The sequence below is a fragment of the Procambarus clarkii genome, chromosome 77 (assembly GCF_040958095.1).
Source record: "Procambarus clarkii isolate CNS0578487 chromosome 77, FALCON_Pclarkii_2.0, whole genome shotgun sequence".
In the NCBI taxonomy this organism is placed as follows: domain Eukaryota; kingdom Metazoa; phylum Arthropoda; class Malacostraca; order Decapoda; family Cambaridae; genus Procambarus; species Procambarus clarkii.
The window spans coordinates 17,386,514-17,408,958 of NC_091226.1; the positions used below are offsets into that span (position 1 = coordinate 17,386,514).

General features: G+C 43.2%; 1 protein-coding gene across 4 annotated transcripts in view; it reads right to left on the reverse strand.

Moving 5' to 3' along the window:
- The window catches only part of LOC123747179 (uncharacterized), a 105,234-nt gene extending 84,423 nt beyond the window's left edge, over positions 1 to 20,811 (reverse strand). For 2 of the 4 annotated variants that reach the window (XM_045729219.2, XM_069313959.1), the window contains exon 1: positions 15,498 to 15,667. The gene's annotated coding sequence lies outside the window, so the exon portion shown is untranslated. Of the gene's footprint in view, positions 1 to 15,497; positions 15,668 to 20,680 lie in introns of those variants that run through there. The other 2 variants (XR_011224910.1, XM_069313958.1) reach the window with 2 other exon arrangements.
- Positions 20,812 to 22,445: the final 1,634 nt, after the last annotated feature.

The window sequence follows — 22,445 nt, forward strand, 5'->3', positions numbered from 1 at the left end:
GATGTAACACGAAAATTTATGTCAGAACACTTTAGATATAAATAATTTTGTGATGATGAGCATCCAAAATTAAAATATTTGTTAAAATTCCAGTTATTGCTCAATTATTATGGGATTAGTTTTAAAATACACGCCTTTATATTGTGAACAATTTGATAACAAAACTAGCGACTTAACACAAAAATTGATGTCATCAAACTGTTATTTGATTGATCATTATCAAACCTTCTCCATGCTCATCTAATTCTTGCATTTCATTGATAAATGTGTTTATTCATGTCTTATGATCTTTGTTTAATTTTTATGTGTTGGTCCCATTAAACTTAAATTATACTATATTATTCTGTTTTGTTATGTTCCAGTTGATTTTCTAAATTACACCTTAGTATTTCCAATCTTCTGTCATTAATGTAAATAAATTACTGTACCGTTAACTCTATAATGTAATAGTCTATGTCTGTTATCCTTGTTATTGTATAGTATTCATTAAATATATTTCTTGAACTTGCACATTTTTTTTTAGCTCTTTAGTATTCAGTGTAAATAACTAATACCTTTAACCTTTAGACCATCCAATACATACATAGATGATTTGAGAAACAAAACTAGAACCGCGCAATACATTAACCACTTAACTGCGCCAACCGAGTATTCTAGGTCGGCGGGAAACTGCATCAACCGAGAAAACTCTTATGATTTTTCGGTACCAATTCTAAATGTGTAAGAGGTTGGTTGTGTACGAAATGGACTTTTAGGACCTCCAGTGAGAGGCAGTCATCTTGGAAAAAATTCCCATAATGCCCTAGGGCTGCTGGCTGGGTTAGTACTGATTGAGCAACCATGGGTGGCACACTTGCCTCTTATCTTCCAAACAACTGTACGACGCGGTGTTGAAAGATAACGCTGTCGGTGAAATTTAAACCTTATAATTTGAAGAACATAAAGGTTGTAATATTGGTTAAGTAGGCACAATAAGGACCTAACACAAAGGTCGGATGCAAGTGATACAGCACCTATGAGGACGATACAGTGAGCGTATCCAGTTGTAGCTCTTGAGCGTCACCCTTGCAATCCTATGCAATCTACAATTTATTTAGATGATACACAGTTGAATCGTTTTCTGCGTTCAGTGATGATGCATCTGATACAAATAACATAGATGAACAGTGTTAGCGGCTTCCATGGTGGTGTTTTCCATAGATATTTTCAAGAATACCTGAATCTCTTTCTGACTGATGGACACTCTTGAGGTAAGCTGAATCTCTTCCTGTGTGGGACCATACAAAGCGATCTTTTCAAGACTACCTTACAAATTGATCTTTTCCTATAATCTTTTCAATACTACCTTAAGCTTTACAAGCTTGGCTACATACAACCTACAAGTACTAAAGCCAAGGGTGTACATGAGTGCGTTATTTGCAAGCACACATAATGAAGAAAGAGGAAGCGAAAATTTATCTGTACCTGGTGCACTGAGCGAAGTCGCACTGTGTACCATGGGCTACTTCATTGATTATTATTCACTTCCGAAGTACTGAGTGTGTTACTGTGTAAATAGTGTGGGTGTTGAAGCCATTATGACCCTTAGCAGCTCAAGGGTTAAACCTTACAACTTTAAATAAAAGTCTTGAAATTATTTTAAGTTTTGCCCGAAACACTTTGTGTAATAGTGGCTTCATTAGTACTGTATGTATAACTTCTGTTCCCTCAACTGAACATTACTCTTAGGTTCTTTGTACACACATTCTTTTGAATAAAAATTTGAACACCTTATTCTATGTAAGCCTGAGACCTATCCTACCATGTACAGTATAAGTCTCATTCAGAAGTTGAGATTTATTATATGAGATTTCATGATGTTGTACAAAATATTATAATCAATTATCAATATGTAGAATTAATGAGGCTATTTAGTAATTCTAAAATCAGACAGCACAACACATCAGTCTTAAAATATACTATGGGGTACACCATCTTGGGAGGAGAATGAATTATATATAAGGGTTTGAAACTTGAGAGAACATATCAGATCAGTAAGAGAATAAGATACAGACTACAGCTCAAAACCATGAGATTGGACTTGGTCCACATAACATCAGTCCATGTGATGTTATGCATCCTGTCCACTGGATGCAATAAGGGGGTGGATGATTATCCCTCAGGCATCGGGATCCCGATGACTGTCTCCAGTATCCGGCAGAATTGTATCCAAATTGCTATTCAGATATTCAGCTTCCTAGAAGGTTGTAACAGATCTCATGAGCACCACACCAGAAACAAATACCTATTTGATATTCCAAGAGTACGACTTAATCAAACTAGAAATGCTTTACAAATCAAGGGACCCAGAATGTGGAATGACCTTCCCAATCATGTTAAAGACTGTACCTCTCTCAACCAGTTTAAGATAAAAACTAAACACTACCTAATTAACTCCATGTAACCTACCTCACCCCCAAAATGTCAACCCATGTCTACTATTTTAAACAATGCTGTTTATTGTCCAAAATTAAATTTTTACTATTTTTTTCTGCCACGTTCCCCCCCCATTTTTTTTCTTTCCTTATTTTTTTCTCAATACAATTTATACTTTAATCTCAATTAGTATTAAGTTTTAGTCTTTCCTGCCCGAAATGCTTTGCGTAATAGTGGCTTTAGGCATTGTATGTACTAGCTCTATCTATAAATCCATAACGTTTTGTATCTATGTATGTACTTTGCCTGAATAAATATTTGTATTTGTAGTTGTATATGGTGAAGTTTTTCCAAAAAATTATCGGCCTCAAAAATCACAGCATAACCCAAATAATTAGATCAGTGAGTTCATACAATATTCAACAGTTAAAAATACAACCATGTTTTGTTTGTTTTTTAAGTAAATATTTCTTGTACAGATAATTTGTATAAATTGTAATACATTACAGCAAATACTTGTAGCACAAGTATTTATCGTCATGTTCATTTGAATAAACAAAGTTCGCTGTTAAACGTTGTTCAGTAACCCCAAGCACATCCTAATGATTCAGATTTGTCTGAATAAAGCAATGCTAAAACTGACTCAATGCTGGTGGAATGCTTAAATATATTGCATCACTAAGCAGTTCTCATTGGTGTGGTAATTTTATAATCCAAGCCAAGTATAATCAAAGTATAGCACCACACACTAGTTGCCAACACCACCTACACAGCAAAATGCCTTCTAATATGCTACACACATCACTAACTCTAAGTCACAATACTGCTGTTAATATCAGATTACTGGTCACTAAATCCTGAATACAAATAATTTCCCAAGTTTATTTTTTACATAAATGTGAGGTCTTGTTTAGCGATAAGTAAACGAACAAGACTGCAGCTGTGTATGTCTGACTCACACTTATCACACTTAGGATCTTCTACGACAATATCATTGGTAAAGGGGTCCCGGTAGTACAGTCGGGTTCGTTCTAGACGCACAATCGAGAATTCCAGGTTCGAATCTCGGGCGGGACAGAAATAGTTGGGCGCATTTCCTTTCACCTAATGCCTGTTCACCTAGTAGTAAGTAGAAGGTACTCGGCATGTAGGGTTGCATCCTGGGCGGGGTCAGTAATTCAACCTCGGGGCATAAGTCGATATAAGTCTAATGCGTATGAATACACTTTGGCTTCCTGTCCCCTAACACAATGAATTAAATAATTGTATGATTAAATAATTGCAGTTACTTATTTCTTCATCATTATTAAGTAATGCTGTGGGCACATGCTGCATGGCAAGACACTGAGCTGCTGCATGATTTTTTCCCAAGATGGCATCTGTTAGGTCTGAGATGCAGATGCGAGCCCCATTTATGTGCACTTTAAAATGGCCCCAGCCATGTCACACAGTTTACAGTTTAATTAGCATAATCAACTCTGGCCATGTCATGCATTGGATGAGTTAAAGTGGTAAGTGGAATCCTGAGAAGTGGTGTTTGCACCCGATATTAAGGTAGCAAGACTACTCTTTTAGACATTAAGGCTAAATTTATGTACTTTGATTATTTTTTTTTAAATGAAAGTGATAAAGCAATACATAATAGAAAGGCAGAAAGTTAACTAAGAGTGCAATGTTGATAATGCAGTGTGGCAGTGGTTCAAGTAGCAGCATCAGGAGATGAAAAAGCCAGTGGCAGGCTGGCTGCTCACAGAAAAAAAGTCGGAGAATTTCACAAATCGACAAAAATTTCTGAGCAGTGTTGATCATTGATGGATAGCTACGAAACTTTATATACTTCAACTTTGTCATGAGGAAATTTCTGAGCAAATATATAATGCTGATGAGAAAAGTTGGTGCTGGCATGTCTTACCCAGACATTATAGCTGAGAGGTGAAGGTGATTTTTCTGATGATTACCAGCAGAACAAAGAAATTGGGTGTTGTATTCACCTAGGTGTGTTTGCGGGGGTTGAGCTTTGCTCTTTCGGCCGGCCGGCCTCTCAATTGTCAATCAACTATTTCCTAACTACTATTTTTTTTTTCTTTCCCACACCACACACACACACACACACCCCAGGAAGCAGCCCGTGACAGCTGACTAACTCCCAGGTACCTGTTTACTGCTAGGTAACAGGGGCATTCAGGGTGAAAGAAACTTTGCCCATTTGTTTTTCCCTCGTGCGGGAATCGAACCCGTGCCACAAAATTATGAGTCCTGCTCGCTATCCTCCAGGCTACGAGGCCCCCTGCCCCCCCCCCCCCCTGCTTGTGTTCTGCTAATGCAGCTGGCATATCTGAATGCAAATTACTTTTAGCTGGGATTGGGAGAAATCTCAGAGCTTTGAAATATACTAGGTGCCTCCCTGTAGTTTATAAGAACCAGCCAAATGCATGATGACTAGAGTAATATTTACATAGTGGTTTTATAAGAACTTTGTACCAGCAGTGAAGGAGCATTTCAAAAGTGTTTACCTCCAGCAAACCAACAAAGCTGTGGTACAGTGGTACCTTCGTTTACGAATTTAATCCATTCCCAGAGATGGCTTGTAAACTGAAAATTCATGATCACCCTTGCCACCAGGAACCACACACTCGGTCGACCTATACATGTATCAACAAGCTCGCAAATCAAGACAAAGCTTGTAAACAGATTCAATTTTTATGAAGAAATTGAGCTCTTAACCCAAAAATTTTTTAAAGAGGGACATTCGTAAGTAGAAGTTCCACTGTAGTTCTAAATAATAGTCCAATGCAACAACGAACAAATGAGCTAATAATTATTACATTCTTACCACCTAACACAACTTCACTTAACCAACACATGGTTTAAGGAATAATTAAAAATCTTAAACACTACTGTAAGGGGAAATATGCCAGATATCTGTAATCAACCAGGAACAGTCAAGGACATTTATAAAGCCTTCACATTAATGCCCTTTATCTGGACCATTGCTGGTTCATGGGACCAAGTAATTCTACCACTAAAGAAATGTTGGAGAAAACTTTGGCCTGCATCAGGTCTGTTTCCTGAAGATAAAGAAGCAATTATTTTAGGATTCAAGGCCTAAAAAAGTTAACAAAAAAATGAGAGGAACTCCTAGCCTATGTCAGAATGATTAAGTCTACAAAACTGAGAGCAGAACTGACGGAAACACTAGAAGCTGAAGTAGCAACCTGTCCTCTCAAATAATACAAGTACTTTGTACAGGCATTTTGACGAAGAAATCCCCACATGACCAAAATATGTGCTATAAATCATATCGGCTTGCAAAATTGACAGGCTGTCCAGTTTTCTATTTTTGAGTCCTCAATTAGGTTTATGCAATTTAGTACATCATTTTTGAGACGTGACAACTCAAGAGGACTGGCTGGAAAGTTATAAGAATTATGACGAAAATGCTCAGTTTTAAAACACGACTGATGACAAAATTATGTTTATAGTTAGGAGAAAATAAGCCAGAGGAGCAAATTCAGGATGATTATGAGGAAGTAGAAGAGGATGCTAACAAGTAAACTGTAACATGGAAAAACTTCAGAAATTTTAAGACATTCTTAAAACTTAATGTAAATAAGCAACTATTGAGTTTAGCACTCTGGAGATGATGAGCATGTACAATATGCATATGCAGTTTTTGCAAACAAGAATGAAGGCAAAAATGAACATTCAATTTAAGACTTTTAAGCAAAGGCTTCCAATGTTTTGAGAGTACCTCATCACCAAGAAATCTCCATTTCAGTCAACCCAACATCCACCACAACCACTCATATAAATAACTGACCAATCCTTGAAAGATGTGGCTTCAGCCACAGGTGACACTAGATGAATATAATTAACAGATTGATTTCTAACTGTCTTGGTCAGGAAGCTTGTTATACTTATTAGATTTCACTAGCCAATAATGACACTCAAAGAAATCGCCTAACCAGTTACCAGCCAAATTCAATAGTGTCATAAACGTACCTGTGTATGTAACATTTATGCCTAATAAATATAAATCACTTAGGTCTATCTATGCTCCAGCATGGATAAACATTAGATTATAAATACTGATTTTTTGAAGAAAATTCATGAATGGTGGAAGTAAGTAAACGATTGCAAATAAAATTTTTATCCAACTAGTTAGACATATAATAATAATTCATTGTGTTGGGGGACAGACAGCCAGTATATACATACAGTACATGTTAGGTTTATATCAAGGTTCCCCCCAAGAGTCATATTAAGGACCCTCCCCAGAATGCAACCCACCAACAAGCTAACTCCTGGGTACCTATTTACCGCTAGGTGGACAGGGGAATGAGGTGATAAACACAACCAACCATTTCTGTCCTGCCCAGGATTCGAACCCGATTCTTGAACTCAGAATTCTCTATTGTGAGACAAAAATGATCCGGACTGTACTACCTCTGGGAAATTTAAGTATGGTACTGTATTGATTTCAAAATCGATAAGAAAGCAAAAATGATTATGAAGTGGGGATGCCAAGGAATACTGTCAAATCTCACAAGGGTTTTCTGATTAGTCAAAGGAAATTGTCAATTTTTTTGTTTGATAAAATAATAAATAAAATAAAAATTTGTCAAAAAAAGACCCATTAAAAATAAAAAAAATCATGAGAAAAATATTTCAAGACGTTTCTAATAGTTAATATTGATTAAATACTGTAACACCAGGCCAAAATGTTTGCATGACACCATAAATGCAACCTAGAAGTATACTCCTGCACAAAATATTTTTTGTTTATTATATTTCTGATAAAAACAAATACAGTACAACCTAGATTCAACGTACCCCGATTCAACGAATCTCCGGCTAGTTCGCACACTTTTCAGGCCGAATTTACTCACCCGGTTCGACGAACAATGGTTCGCCGAAGCGAGGGATGTTCGGATTTGCTTACGATGTCCAGACAGAGTTCACAGACTGGTGGAAAACTTTCCCATTCTATAACAGATTACAATTAATAATTCTCTCATATGACAAGTTGGATCACACAAGTGGATCACACAAGTGGACCACACAAATGGACCACACATGTGGACCACAAGTGGTCCACAAGCTTACGATTTTGGGACAGAGTTCACAGAGTGGTGGAAAACTTTCTCATTCTATCACAGATTACAATTAATAATTCCTTCATAAGAAGTTGGATCACACAAGTGAACCATATGAACCAAACACCAGCCAAAATGGTCCACACAAACACCAGCCAAAATGGTCCACACAAACATCAGCCAGAGTGATCCACACAAGTGAACAACTGAGTTTCCATGATTTTCGTTCACTGATTTGGGGCACACGTATCTTTGTACATTAATTTAAAGGATGAAGCGTGATTACCTAGCTACATGTGGTAAAATCTCCTTATAGACATTTTCTGTGATGAAACAAGATGAGTGAGGGTGGACAGATAAGAGAATACTGTACTGTAAACCTCACTTTACAGTGAGGTTTCACTCACTTTCGTCTGTGTCATCATAGTTCAGTGACCCATGACTTTTGAAAGTTTCATATTAATAAATAATTTCTAAAACCAGTGTTTTAATAGCTTTTTATTATCCTAATTAAACTAAACTAAATAAAACCAAAAATATGCTGTAACATGATAGACATCTGCTCTTTGAGAAATTACTGTATGTTATTGGAACAACTCTAGCGTGAGTGGACGGGTCTAATCCCTGTACACACACCATGCTTGTTTCATCCCGCCCTCCCTCTCTCCCCCTCCCTCTCTCCCCCTTCCTCCCTCCCTCCCTCCCCCCCCTCTCCCCCTCTCTCTCTCTCTCTCTCTCCCCCTCTCTCTCTCTCTCTCTCTCTCTCTCTCTCTCTCTCTCTCTCTCTCTCTCTCTCTCTCTCTCTCTCTCTCTCCCTCTATCTCTCTCTCTCTCTCTCTCCCCCTCTATCTCTCTCTCTCTCTCTCTCCCCCTCTATCTCTCTCTCTCTCTCTCCCCCTCTATCTCTCTCTCTCTCTCTCTCCCCCTCTATCTCTCTCTCTCTCTCTCTCCCCCTCTATCTCTCTCTCTCTCTCTCTCCCCCTCTATCTCTCTCTCTCTCTCTCTCCCCCTCTATCTCTCTCTCTCTCTCTCTCTCCCCCTCTATCTCTCTCTCTCTCTCTCTCCCCCTCTATCTCTCTCTCTCTCTCTCTCTCCCCCTCTATCTCTCTCTCTCTCTCTCTCTCTCTCCCCCTCTATCTCTCTCTCTCTCTCTCTCTCTCCCTCTATCTCTCTCTCTCTCTCTCTCTCTCTCCCTCTATCTCTCTCTCTCTCTCTCCCCCTCTATCTATCTCTCTCTCTCTCTCTCCCCCTCTATCTCTCTCCCCCCCTCTCCCTCTCCCTCTCTCTCTCTCTCTCTCTCTCTCTCTCTCTCTCTCTCTCCATCCATCCCCTCCATCCATCCATCCCCCTCCCTCCATCCATCCATCCCCTCCCTCCATCCATCCATCCCCTCCCTCCCTCCATCCATCCCCTCCCTCCCTCCATCCATCCCCTCCCTCCATCCATCCATCCCCTTCCATCCATCCATCCATCCCCTCCATCCATCCATCCCCTCCCTCCATCCATCCATCCCCTCCCTCCATCTATCCATCCATCCCCTCCCTCCATCCATCCCCTCCCTCCATCCATCCATCCCCTCCCTCCATCCATCCATCCCCTCCCTCCATCCATCCATCCCCTCCCTCCATCCATCCATCCCCTCCCTCCATCCCCTCCCTCCCTCCATCCATCCCTCCATCCATCCATCCCCTCCCTCCCTCCATCCCCTCCCTCCCTCCATCCATCCATCCATCCATCCATCCCCTCCCTCCATCCATCCCCTCCCTCCCTCCATCCATCCATCCCCTCCCTCCCTCCATCCATCCATCCATCCATCCATCCCCTCCCTCCATCCATCCATCCCCTCCCTCCATCCATCCATCCATCCCCTCCCTCCATCCATCCATCCATCCATCCCCCCCTCCATCCATCCATCCCCTCCCTCCATCCATCCATCCATCCCCTCCCTCCATCCAGAATTGAAGAAACAAATCAAGTTAAAAAAAAAAGTTAACTGGGTCAGAGTTAGGGTTATCAGCGAGTCGAATCGGTCCCTTCACCACCACCGACACACCTCCCCCCCCCCCACCCCTACAGCCCATACACACACACACACCCTCAAATCATCCATCCCTCCCTCCATCCTACCATCAATCCATCTCCATCCTCTCCTTCCCTGCCTCCCTCCCAAGCTCTGCCTGCCTCCCTCCCTGCCTCTCCCTTACAAGCTCTGCCTGCCCACCTCCCTCCCAACCTCCCACTGATTTGTGGCAGACGTATCTTTGTAAATTAATTTAAAGGCTGAAGCGTGATTAGCTAGCTACATGTCGTAAAATCTCCTTATAGACATTTTCTGTGATAAAACAAGGTAAGTGAGGGTGGACAGATAAGGGAATACTGTTCTGTAAACCTCACTTGGTTTTCCTTCGTCTGTGTCGTTATAGTTCAGTGACCCATGACTTTGAAAGTTTCAGACTAATAAATCATTTCTAAAACCAATGCTTTAATAGCTTTTTATTATCCTAATTAAACTAAACTAAATAAAACCGAAAATATACTGTAATATGATAGACATCTGCTATTTGAGAAATTATTTGTTATTGGAACAACTCCAGCGTGAGCGAGTGGACGGGTCTAATCCCTGTACACACCATGCGTTTCTCGTTTCAATTCGTCGCCACAGTGCAGTGACTACGGCTTCGAAATAATAAAATTAATAAATCATTTAATCAATGGTCATTTAACAGATGATGAGATTATACAAAATGTTACTGGCACTGTTGACGTTCCCAGCACCAGCACAGCCGTACCCAGCACCAGCACAGCCGTACCCAGCACCAGCACAGCCGTACCCAGCACCAGCACAGCCGTACCCAGCACCAGCACAGCCGTACCCAGCACCAGCACAGCCGTACCCAGCACCAGCACAGCCGTACCCAGCACCAGCATAGCTGTACCCAGCACCAGCACAGCCGTACCCAGCACCAACACAGCCGTACCCAGCACCAGCACAGCCGTACCCAGCACCAGCACAGCTGTACCCAGCACCAGCACAGCTGTACCCAGCACCAGCACAGCCGTACCCAGCACCAGCACAGCCGTACCCAGCACCAGCACAGCCGTACCCAGCACCAGTACAGCCGTACCCAGCACCAGTACAGCCGTACCCAGCACCAGCACAAAAGCAGCTGAAGCCAACACAGCAGCAGCGAGCACCAGCAAAGCTGATGCAAACATCTAAAAACATCGTGTGTGAAGTGAACAATTAGAATAAGTGTTAAATTCAAGTGTGTACATAGTGTTAAAATTAAAGTTGCAATAATTCTAATGTACAATAGTTTTCAAGAACTGTATTGTAGTACTCAACATACAGCAAAACCACTTTTAATAATACAGTGCTAACGGCTTAATGCACTGCAGTACCTATTTACTGTAGAGCATTCACAACTTCACAAAACTTCAAGATGGACATAACTCCAACAATAAGGTAAATACATGAATTACAGAATTTTTAGTAGAGTAGTAAAATATAGGTACAGTAAGTAATATGATACAATGCATTTTTATTGTGTACAAGAAAAAAAAAAGACACTGACGCAAACGCCTCTTGAAGGTCACCTCTTGCAACGAATCCAACGCTCCAACGAACTGGGGGTGGTCCCATATAGTACGTTGAATCGAGGTTGTACTGTACTCTTATATATATTTTTTTTTAGATATATACACGAGTTGTTACATTCTTGTACTGCCACTAGTACGCGTAGCGTTTCTGGCAGGTCCCTGGAATACGACCCCCACGAAGAATCGAAGAATCGTTTTTACAACCAAATACCCATTTTACTGTTGAGTTAAACAGAGGCTACAGTTAAAGATTTGCGCCCAGTAAATCCCCCCAAAACATTGATGAACCATAGGACGGTAGCAAGAGATCACTCTTGAGTTAAGAGAAACTAAAACTTAGAATGGGAATAAAATTTAAATAACTAAATGTATAAACAAATTAGTTCAAATAAAATTATTGAACAATTGTTCAGTAAAAATTAATGAACCATCTATAATAGTACATGCAAAACTTAACAGCAAATAAATAGCAACAATAACAATAGAATAAATTACACCACTCCAAATGTACACCCGTAACTTCTTTGTTGAAAGAATCAATTACAAACAATTACTGACATAAATAAATGACAGTTAGTTGACAAGTGGAAATTAATTGCCAACGAAAATCACTATAATGTAAATTGCATGCCAATGAAGTATTTGGCAATGTTCTATGTACGATTAAGTAACCCACAAACCTCATGTGTCCATTTTCAAAATCATCCACCAATCTCAAACATATGATAGAAGTGGCTGGGTAATTTATACGTCATTCACCCATCTCCCACTGTCAACTGCTTCCCAATGAAAGTCACCCAAACCTCCCACAATAAGTTATATATCTACACCCACTCAACAATACATCATCCATCAACCTCCCACATTATCACTCTTACACCCCACAGTCAAACAAGTCATCCACCCACATCCCCCACACACTGCACCGTCACATTAATAATGCAGTCACAAAAAAAAAATCCAACTGAAAGTGACCCACATACCTCCCACAATAAACTATCCATCTAACTTCAACCAATAACTCATAAATCTAAGAAACTCCCACACTATCACCCACCAACCTCCCATTAGGCCATCCGCCAAACTTTACAAGGATTTTACTCGCAAAACAACCAAAGTAAGTCACCTAACAAATTCCAGGAGTAAATCACCCACCAAAAAGTGTCACGCACCAAACTCCTACAGTAACCCACGCCAAAACTCCCAGTATATCACATTAACCTCCCACAGTAAGTCAACCATCCTCACGAGCGTGAGAAGGACCAGAGGAGCCAGGAACCGGGCGTGAGGAGAGTGACGAGCGAGTCGAAGAGTATGACCGGTGAAAGGAGACTGACGGGTGAGAGGAGACTGACGGGTGAGAGAAGTGTGTGACGGGCGAGAGGAGTGTGTGTGACGGGTGAGAGAAGTGTGTGACGGGTGAGAGACGTGTGTGATGGGCGAGAGGAGTGTATGTGACGGGCGAGAGGAGTGTGACGGGCGAGAGGAGTGTGTGTGACGGGCGAGAGGAGTGTGTGTGACGGGCGAGAGGAGTGTTTGTGACGGGCGAGAGGAGTGCGTGTGACGGGCGAGAGGAGTGCATGTGACGGGCGAGAGGAGTGCGTGTGACGGGCGAGAGGAGTGCGTGTGACGGGCGAGAGGAGTGCGTGTGACGGGCGAGAGGAGTGCGTGTGACGGGTTAGAGACGTGTGTGACGGGCGAGAGGAGTGTGTGTGACGGGCGAGAGGAGTGTGTGTGACGGGCGAGAGGAGTGTGTGTGACGGGCGAGAGGAGTGTGTGTGACGGGCGAGAGGAGTGTGTGTGACGGGCGAGAGGAGTGTGTGTGACGGGCGAGAGGAGTGTGTGTGACGGGCGAGAGGAGTGTGTGTGACGGGCGAGAGGAGTGTGTGTGACGGGCGAGAGGAGTTTGTGTGACGGGCGAGAGGAGTGTGTGTGACGGGCGAGAGGAGTGTGTGTGACGGGCGAGAGGAGTGTGTGTGACGGGTGAGAGAAGTGTGTGACGGGTGAGAGACGTGTGTGACGGGCGAGAGGAGTGTGTGACGGGCGAGAGGAGTGTGTGACGGGCGAGAGGAGTGTGTGTGTGACGGGCGAGAGGAGTGTGTGTGACGGGCGAAAGGAGCGTGTGTGACGGGCGAAAGGAGCGTGTGATGGATGAGAGGAGCATGTGATGGACGAGGAGCATGTAATGGACGAGAGGAGCATGTGATGGACGAGAGGAGCATGTGATGGACGAGAGGAGCATGTGATGGACGAGAGGAGCATGTGATGGACGAGAGGAGCATGTGATGGACGAGAGGAGCATATGATGGACGAGAGGAGCATATGATGGACGAGAGGAGCATGGAGGAAGAGAAGAGTGTGATGGGCGAGAGGAGCATGGAGGACAAGAGGAGCATGTGATGGACGAGGAGCATGTGATGGGCGAGAGGAGCATGGAGGACGAGAGGAGCATGTGATGGACGAGAGGAGCGCGAGATGGACGAGAGGAGCGCGAGATGGACGAGAGGAGCGTGAGATGGACGAGAGGAGCGTGAGATGGACAACAGGAGCATGTGATGGACGAGAGGAGCATGTGATGGACGAGAGGAGCATGGAGGACGAAAGGAGCATGAAGGACGAGAGGAGCATGTGATGGATGAGAGAAGCATGGAGGACGAGAGGAGCATGTGATGGACGACAGGAGCATGTGATGGACGACAGGAGCATGTGATGGACGACAGGAGCATGTGAAGGACGACAGGAGCATGTGAAGGACGACAGGAGCATGTGAAGGACGACAGGAGCATGTGAAGGACGACAGGAGCATGTGAAGGACGACAGGAGCATGTGAAGGACGACAAGAGCATGTGATGGACGACAAGAGCATGTAATGGACGAGGAGCATGGAGAACGAGAGGATCATGTGATGGACGAGAGGAGCATGTGATGGACGACAGGAGCATGTGATGGACGACAGGAGCATGTGATGGACGACAGGAGCATGTGATGGACGACAGGAGCATGTGAAGGACGACAAGAGCATGTGATGGACGACAAGAGCATGTGATGGACGACAAGAGCATGTGATGGACGACAAGAACATGTGATGGACGACAAGAGCATGTGATGGACGACAAGAGCATGTGATGGACGACAAGAGCATGTGATGGGCGACAGGAGCATGTGATGGGCGACAGGAGCATGTGATGGGCGACAGGAGCATGTGATGGGCGACAGGAGCATGTGATGGGCGACAGGAGCATGTGATGGACGACAAGAGCATGTAATGGACGACAAGAGCATGTAATGGACGAGGAGCATGGAGAACGATAGGAGCATGGAGAACGAGAGGAGCATGTGATGGACGACAAGAGCATGTGATGGACGACAAGAGCATGTGATGGACGACAAGAGCATGTGATGGACGACAAGAGCATGTAATGGACGAGGAGCATGGAGAACGATAGGAGCATGTGATGGACGACAGGAGCATGTGATGGATGAGAGGAGCATGGAGGACGAGAGGAGCATGTGATGGACAAGAGGAGCATGAAGGACGAGATGAGCATGTGATGGACGACATGAGCATGTGATGGACGACAGGAGCATGTGATGGACGACAGGAGCATGTGATGGACGACAGGAGCATGTGATTGATGAGAGGAGCATGGAGGACGAGAGGAGCATGTGATGGAAGAGAGCTGCATGGAGTGCAAGAGGAGTGAAGGACGTGAGGAGCATGAAGGACGAGGCGTATGGAGTGCAAGAGGAGCATGAAGGACGTGAGGAGCATGAAGGACGAGAGGCATATGGAGTGCAAGAGGAGCATGAAGGACGAGAGGCATATGGAGTGCAAGAGGAGCATGAAGGACGAGAGGCATATGGAGTGCAAGAGGAGCATGAAGGACGTGAGGAGCATGAAGGACGTGAGGAGCATGAAGGACAAGAGGAGCATGAAGGACGAGAGGAGCATGAAGGACGAGAGGAGCATGAAGGACGAGAGGAGCATGAAGGACGAGAGGCGCATGAAGGACGAGAGGCGCATGGAGTGCAAGAGAAGCATGGAGGACGAGAGGAGCATGAAGGACGAGAGGAGCATGGAGCGCAAAAGGAGCATGAAGGACTAGGAGCATGAAGGACGAGAGGAGCATGAAGGACGAGGAGCATGAAGGACGAGAGGAGCATGGAGGACGAGAGGAGCATGAAGGACGAGAGGAGCATGGAGGACGAGTGTCGTGATAAGAGTCTGGAGGTTGAGTGTGAAGTGAGAGGACCAGATGATGGACGGCAGAGTGAGAGTAGATGGGAGAGGGCAGAGTCTGCTGACTAAATCTTCAACCAAATTTCAAAAAGACATTCATTAAACCCAAATATAAATTAAGAAAGCCAAATCATAGCGTCACTTACTCAGCAATGGGATGACAAGGTCGGGTTCAGTGAGCAGCAGTGGAGGGAGACGTGACGCGACCGCTCTCGTCGGGTGCTGGTGTCGCTCTGAGCGGCCGCTGGTGTCCCCTGTCTGCTGGTCCCTCAGCTCCCCCCCTTGCCACACGCCGCTAACTCTTCCAATCAACGGTCTATAATACTCAGAAATATTATTAATCACATAGTATTTTGCGTTGTTTATATTTATATAACACGTTTGGTATATAAATATAAGGTTTAATCACGCGCAACGTTATAGTTTAGCTCAATAAACAGTGAGTTTATAAAAGAAAACCGGCAACAGTGATTATCAACGAATTCCCACGTACTGAACAGGTACTGTACGCTGCTGAGGTCATCTTTTTTGGCTAGTACTTTATCGAAGCACATGTCTTAAGTATACTGTCCAATGTCCAACTTATGTGAGGCTTTGAAGATAAAGTTCAAGTAATTTATAATACACCCAATATATCGAGATATATACACTGGACGTACAGTAAATGAGCCACAATTAATATTCATTTAAGCTAAGAAAAATATGAACATTGATGTAATTTAATTCCCCAGCTGGATGCAACCCACAACAACTCTCTAACTCCCGGGTACCTATTTATTGCTAGGTGAACAGAGGCATCAGGTGAAAGGAAACGAGCCCATTAGCATGCATGGTTTAAACCAGGGTCCCTCGGGTGTGAACCGAGGACGTAGACCACTGAGTTACAGGATTCATCTAGCATACATAAACAGTCTTATTAAGGGATTACCTGAGTTTTACCTGAGAGCCACTAACATTAGTGGTCTCGACGAGGACAGGAAGCCGACGGCTTGTCGAAGGTCCCCCAAAGATTAGTTAGCTTAGCCTGACAAACACACATGCATATATGTCTCTCTCTATATATATATACTTTATAGGCTACAGATTACAGTGATACAGAATGAACTATGTAGCTAAACAATACTACATGCAAAGTTATTGCACTTATAATATCTCGACTCGCCATTGGGAATTCCAGGTTCGAATCCCAGTTGAGACAAAAATGGTTGGGCGCATCTCCTAGTACCGCCTAATGCACCTGTTTACCTCAACTCATCCTCCTGATTTTTGCAGTGTGGGCGATCGTACTAATATTTAGTAATGAGCCCAAATAAGTCACATTTTGTACAATTTTCTATAGAGTCTGGAAAAATTAAAGCTAAAATCCAATCTTAAATATTCATAGGCCTGGTATAGCACATATATGTACTATATTAGGCCTCAGATAGCGTGTATTAGGCCTAGGAAGGTTAAGTTATATTATATAATATCATTTATACAATGTGTTCCTGAAATATAACTCGTGCTCCTTGCTTAAACAAATTAATTTATGTGCAAGGTTACATAGGTTATCTTGAGATGATTTCGGGGCTTAGTGTCCCCGCGGCCCGGTCCTCGACCAGGCCTCCTTTTTGTTACACATCCCCAGGAAGCAGCCCGTAGCAGCTGTCTAACTCCCAGGTACCTTTCTACTACTACGTGAACAGGATATCAGGGTGAAAGAAACTCTGCCCATTTGTTTCCGCCTCCACCGGGGATCGAACCCGAAACCTTTTAGGACTACGAATCCCGAGCGCTGTCCAATCAGCCATCAGGCTACTTTAGTTAATGTTACAGTGGTCATGAGGAAAGCAAATAAGAAATGTAATTATGATCAATGCGAGCTTATGGCCAGCCAGTATACTACAGTATAGGTAAACAGTATATTAGGCTACGATTTTGGCCAAATATGTCATCCAAAATTTACATCTAGTAGCTCTTCCAACACAGAATTATAATGATAGATGGTATAGCTAGAAATACTTTATCTTTGTCTTATGTCTTAAATTTTGATAACAAACAAAAATTGCCGAAGTAATTTATATAAATACCTTCTCAGGCAACCTAAGGTTATGATAAACTCCCTCTTAGAAGAGTATATATGCTTTCGTGACATTACTTAAAGATATCCGGTCAGTGATACTATTGTGTCCGGTCAGTGACAATATTGTGTCCGGTCAGTGACAATATTGTGTCCGGTCAGTGACAATATACTGCCAAGATAGTGAAGTTGTGACGTCACGGCGTCTGTGAGAGCGGCCATGTGCTGGCCCGCTCTCACGCTGCTCTCTGTCCCTGTGCAGGACCGGTACAGCAGACAGGTGCGGTGGTGGCAGGCGGCGCCTCGTAGACCTGTGCAGTACGGGTACGGCAGACAGGTGGTGGTGGTGGTAGTGCTACCCGGCACCTTCAGGAAGGGTACAGCAGACAGGTGGTGGTGGTAGTACTAGGTGGCTTCTTCAGGAAGGGTACAGCAGACAGGTGGTGGTGGTGGTAGTACTAGGGTGGCTCCTTCAGGAAGGGTACAGCAGACATTTGGTGGTGGTAGCACTAGGTGACTCCTTCAGGAAGGGTACAGCAGACAGACGGTACGAGTGTAGAAGGCGTGCAACACATGCACGCTATGAATGCTTTGATCATTGTACCTCGCAGAGCGCTGATCTGCGCTCTGCACTACCACCACCTCAGATCCATTCTCACACATCCCCCCCCCCTCCTGGTCCCAGCCATACCTGTACGACTTGCTGATTTCGTAAAATTCGAATTTGGTCAGAAACAATAGTCGACAGTTTCCTCTAATGGATGCTTTTACAACTGGGTATTGTTTATGAACGGTAACAATGCTAAATTGAGAATACCACTAGTGGGTAAGCTAGGCTAGGCCCACCCCCTGATATTAAGTAACCAAGTACATCAATGAATTAAAGAGTTAAGATAGCGTTTGGTCCTGATTATGTTTTATCAAGTAACACTATGGACTTCGTAGAATTTATATAATAGTGTTAAATGTGTCTTATAATCTTGCAGATAAGAACGCTCCATTACTCTCTCATCTATCCTTATATCAATATGTGCTTGGGGTTCTACTACCCGAAAAAATCTACGTTTTTAGTTATTAGAACAATACCAAACTCTTGCCCCAGCCAGCACTTGGCTCGTCTAAATATTATCTTTCTCTCTCTCTAGAAACAAATATGTATATGATATTCCAAGAGTGCGACTTAACCAAACTAGAAATGCTCTGCAAATCAAGGGACCTTGAATGCGGAATGACCTTCCCAATCATGTCAAAGACTGTATTTCTCTCAACCAGTTAAAGAGAAATGCTAAATACTTCCGAATCAACTCCATGTAACCTACCTTACCCCCTAAATGTCAACCTATGTCTTGCTATTATCAAACATTAATGATTAACTTGCATAACTGCTGATATCTGTCATGAATGAACTTAAAAAAAATTGTAGTCCGTCTGTTTATTTATTCAAAATAATTAAATTCTGTTCTGTTGCATTTGCTGCTGTTAATTCAATATGTAAGATATCAATTAGTCTAAAGTCTTAGTTTTTAAGTTTTTACCACATCTCCCCCGAAACGCTGTGCGTATTAGTGGCTTTAGGCATAGTATATACAATACAATACAATTTTATTTAGGTAAGGTACATACATACAATAAATATTTACAAGGATTGTTTGACTTATAGGTAGAGCTAGTACATACAATGCCTAAAGCCACTATATTAAAGCCACTATAGCCACTATATACTTGCTCTATCTAGAAAGCCACCATTCTGCTTGTAACTCAATATGTATGTATGTACTTTTTCATAAATAAAACTTTTATCTTATTTGTTTTTTAAGAGCCTTGACGCATATCATAATTGTCGATTTTTTTCACATTGTTCATGGTTGTCATTGTTGATAAACAATTTTTAAGATTGTTGTTTAAAAGCAATTTGACTTTGCCCAGTATGCAACCCACAACAGTTGTCTAAATCCCGAGTACCTATTTGCTGTTACGTGAACAGGTACATCAGGTGCAAATAAGGAACATGCCCAACAGTCTCCGTCCTATCGCCGTTGTGGAACAAAGGGCTCTGTGTGTTGTGAGTTAATTCAGTCTTCCGTGAAACATAATTATATATCGCATGATGATACATACAGTACGAAACCTCTATAAATGTTATCTCATGTTCTTCCTTTCAATATACAAAATATGTAGTCAGAAACTGACATAATATGCCAGACACAACAGCAGCTTGATCTTATTGTTTAATAATAACCTAATAAATTTGTTATTCCCTTTAATAATAGTAGTTTTAGTAGTAACATAGCAGAAGCCTAATAAATTCTGAAACATTCACTACCCGAAGCCTCAGGTGCTGTAGAGCCTTACAAAGGCAGGTGTTTAGGTACATGGGCAAACTTCATTGTTTTGAGGAGTAATACATATCAAACATATAGTTATTTGTGTTCCAGGCAGGTGTGTGTTATCGAGCACAGGATATAAAACGTTATGAGCAACTGCTGCTGGCCCAAGTCACGCCGATGGAGGAGGGACAAACTTGCTTCCTTATATATATATATATATATATATATATATATATATATATATATATATATATATATATATATATATATATATATATATATATATATATATATATATATAGCACCAAGATTGTAACCTTCTGTTGAATTGCCTCTCTATTGTAAATTGTATGTGTACCTGGGGGCCTGACGGCTGAGTGAACAATGCTCGGGATTCGTAGTCCTAAGGCTCTGGGTTCGATCCCCGGCGGAGGCGGAAACAATTGGGCAGAGTTTCTTTCACCCTGATGCGCCTGTTTACCTAGCAGTTCCTGAGGGTGTGTAACAAAAAGGAGGCCTGGTCGAGGACCGGGCCGCGGGGACGCTAAGCCCCAAAATCATCGCAAGATAACCTAGTTATAAAAGTATTTGTGTGTACGTCTGGTAACATAATGCATGTGTGAAGGAAGAAATTTATACGTTTATCACTCAGAATGTTGAGTAATATGATTATTGTTTGTGATATGTGAATATGTTAATTCACACAAAGCCGGATGAGGTAGCTCAAGCTATTCTCATCGTCATATATATATATATATATATATATATATATATATATATATATATATATATATATATATATATATATATATATATATATATATATATATATATATATATATATATATATATATGTTGTACTGAACGGAGTGAGAAATAGCTTGAGCTACCGACATACCTCATCCTATACCTCAATAAACTTATTTAAATTAGAATAGTGTACCTGAATACAGATACCATGATCTATAGCCTGTAGCAGACATCATCAGTACATTTCCAGGTACAATATTTCCAAAATATTCCCCATATCAGCGTGAAGGGTATTCGTGTACTTCACTTGTCTCCCACTCCCGCCAAACAACGCCTCCACGTCAGCCCCGAGTGTTGCACCACGGCATTCTGAACGTCCCACATCCGCCCCAAGATTCATGAATGCACCAATCACAAGCGGGGGAGAACCTGCGCTAGCCAATAAAAACTTAACTTGATGCTCGAGGAGTAATTTCACAATTCCTCACTTGAGAGAAACGTTTTGAACACTCGAGCAATGCACGTGCTTGCCTCATGCATATACACAAAACGTGTGCAGAACTTTTAGTTAAAACTACGATAACAAATGTTTTAAATCACAGAATGCTATGCACCAGTCATGCTGGGAGTGTGTGGTTGTCATGCAGGGAGTGTGGTATGTGTGGTAGTCATGCATGGAGTGTGTGGTGTGTGGTAGTCATGCAGGGAGTGTGTGGTGTGTGGTAGTCATGCTGGGAGTGTGTGGTGTGTGGTAGTCATGCAGGGAGTGTGTGGTGTGTGGTAGTCATGCTGGGAGTGTGTGGTGTGTGGTAGTCATGCAGGGAGTGTGTGGTGTGTGGTAGTCATGCAGGGAGTGTGTGGTGTGTGGTAGTCATGCAGGGAGTGTGTGGTGTGTGGTAGTCATGCAGGGAGTGTGGTGTGTGGTAGTCATGCAGGGAGTGTGTGGTGTGTGGTAGTCATGCTGGGAGTGTGGTGTGTGGTAGTCATGCAGGGAGTGTGTGGTGTGTGGTAGTCATGCAGGGAGTGTGGTGTGTGGTAGTCATGCAGGGAGTGTGGTGTGTGGTAGTCATGCAGGGAGTGTGGTGTGTGGTAGTCATGCAGGGAGTGTGGTGTGTGGTAGTCATGCTGGGAGTGTGGTGTGTGGTAGTCATGCTGGGAGTGTGGTGTGTGGTAGTCATGCAGGGAGTGTGGTGTGTGGTAGTCATGCTGGGAGTGTGGTGTGTGGTAGTCATGCAGGGAGTGTGGTGTGTGGTAGTCATGCTGGGAGTGTGTGGTGTGTGGTAGTCATGCAGGGAGTGTGTGGTGTGTGGTAGTCATGCAGGAAGTGTGGTGTGTGGTAGTCATGCAGGGAGTGTGTGGTGTGTGGTAGTCATGCAGAGAGTGTGTGGTGTGTGGTAGTCATGCAGAGAGTGTGTGGTAGTCATGCTGGGAGTGTGTGGTGTGTGGTAGTCATGCAGGGAGTGTGTGGTGTGTGGTAGTCATGCTGGGAGTGTGTGGTGTGTGGTAGTCATGCAGAGAGTGTGTGGTGTGTGGTAGTCATGCAGGGAGTGTGTGGTGTGTGGTAGTCATGCAGGGAGTGTGTGGTGTGTGGTAGTCATGCTGGGAGTGTGTGGTGTGTGGTAGTCATGCTGGGAGTGTGTGGTGTGTGGTAGTCATGCTGGGAGTGTGTGGTGTGTGGTAGTCATGCAGGGAGTGTGTGGTGTGCGGTAGTCATGCTGGGAGTGTGTGGTGTGTGGTAGTCATGCTGGGAGTGTGTGGTGTGTGGTAGTCATGCAGGAAGTGTGGTGTGTGGTAGTCATGCAGGGAGTGTGTGGTGTGTGGTAGTCATGCAGGGAGTGTGTAGTGTGTGGTAGTCATGCAGAGAGTGTGTGGTGTGTGGTAGTCATGCAGAGAGTGTGTGGTAGTCATGCTGGGAGTGTGGTGTGTGATAGTCATGCTGGGAGTGTGTGGTGTGTGGT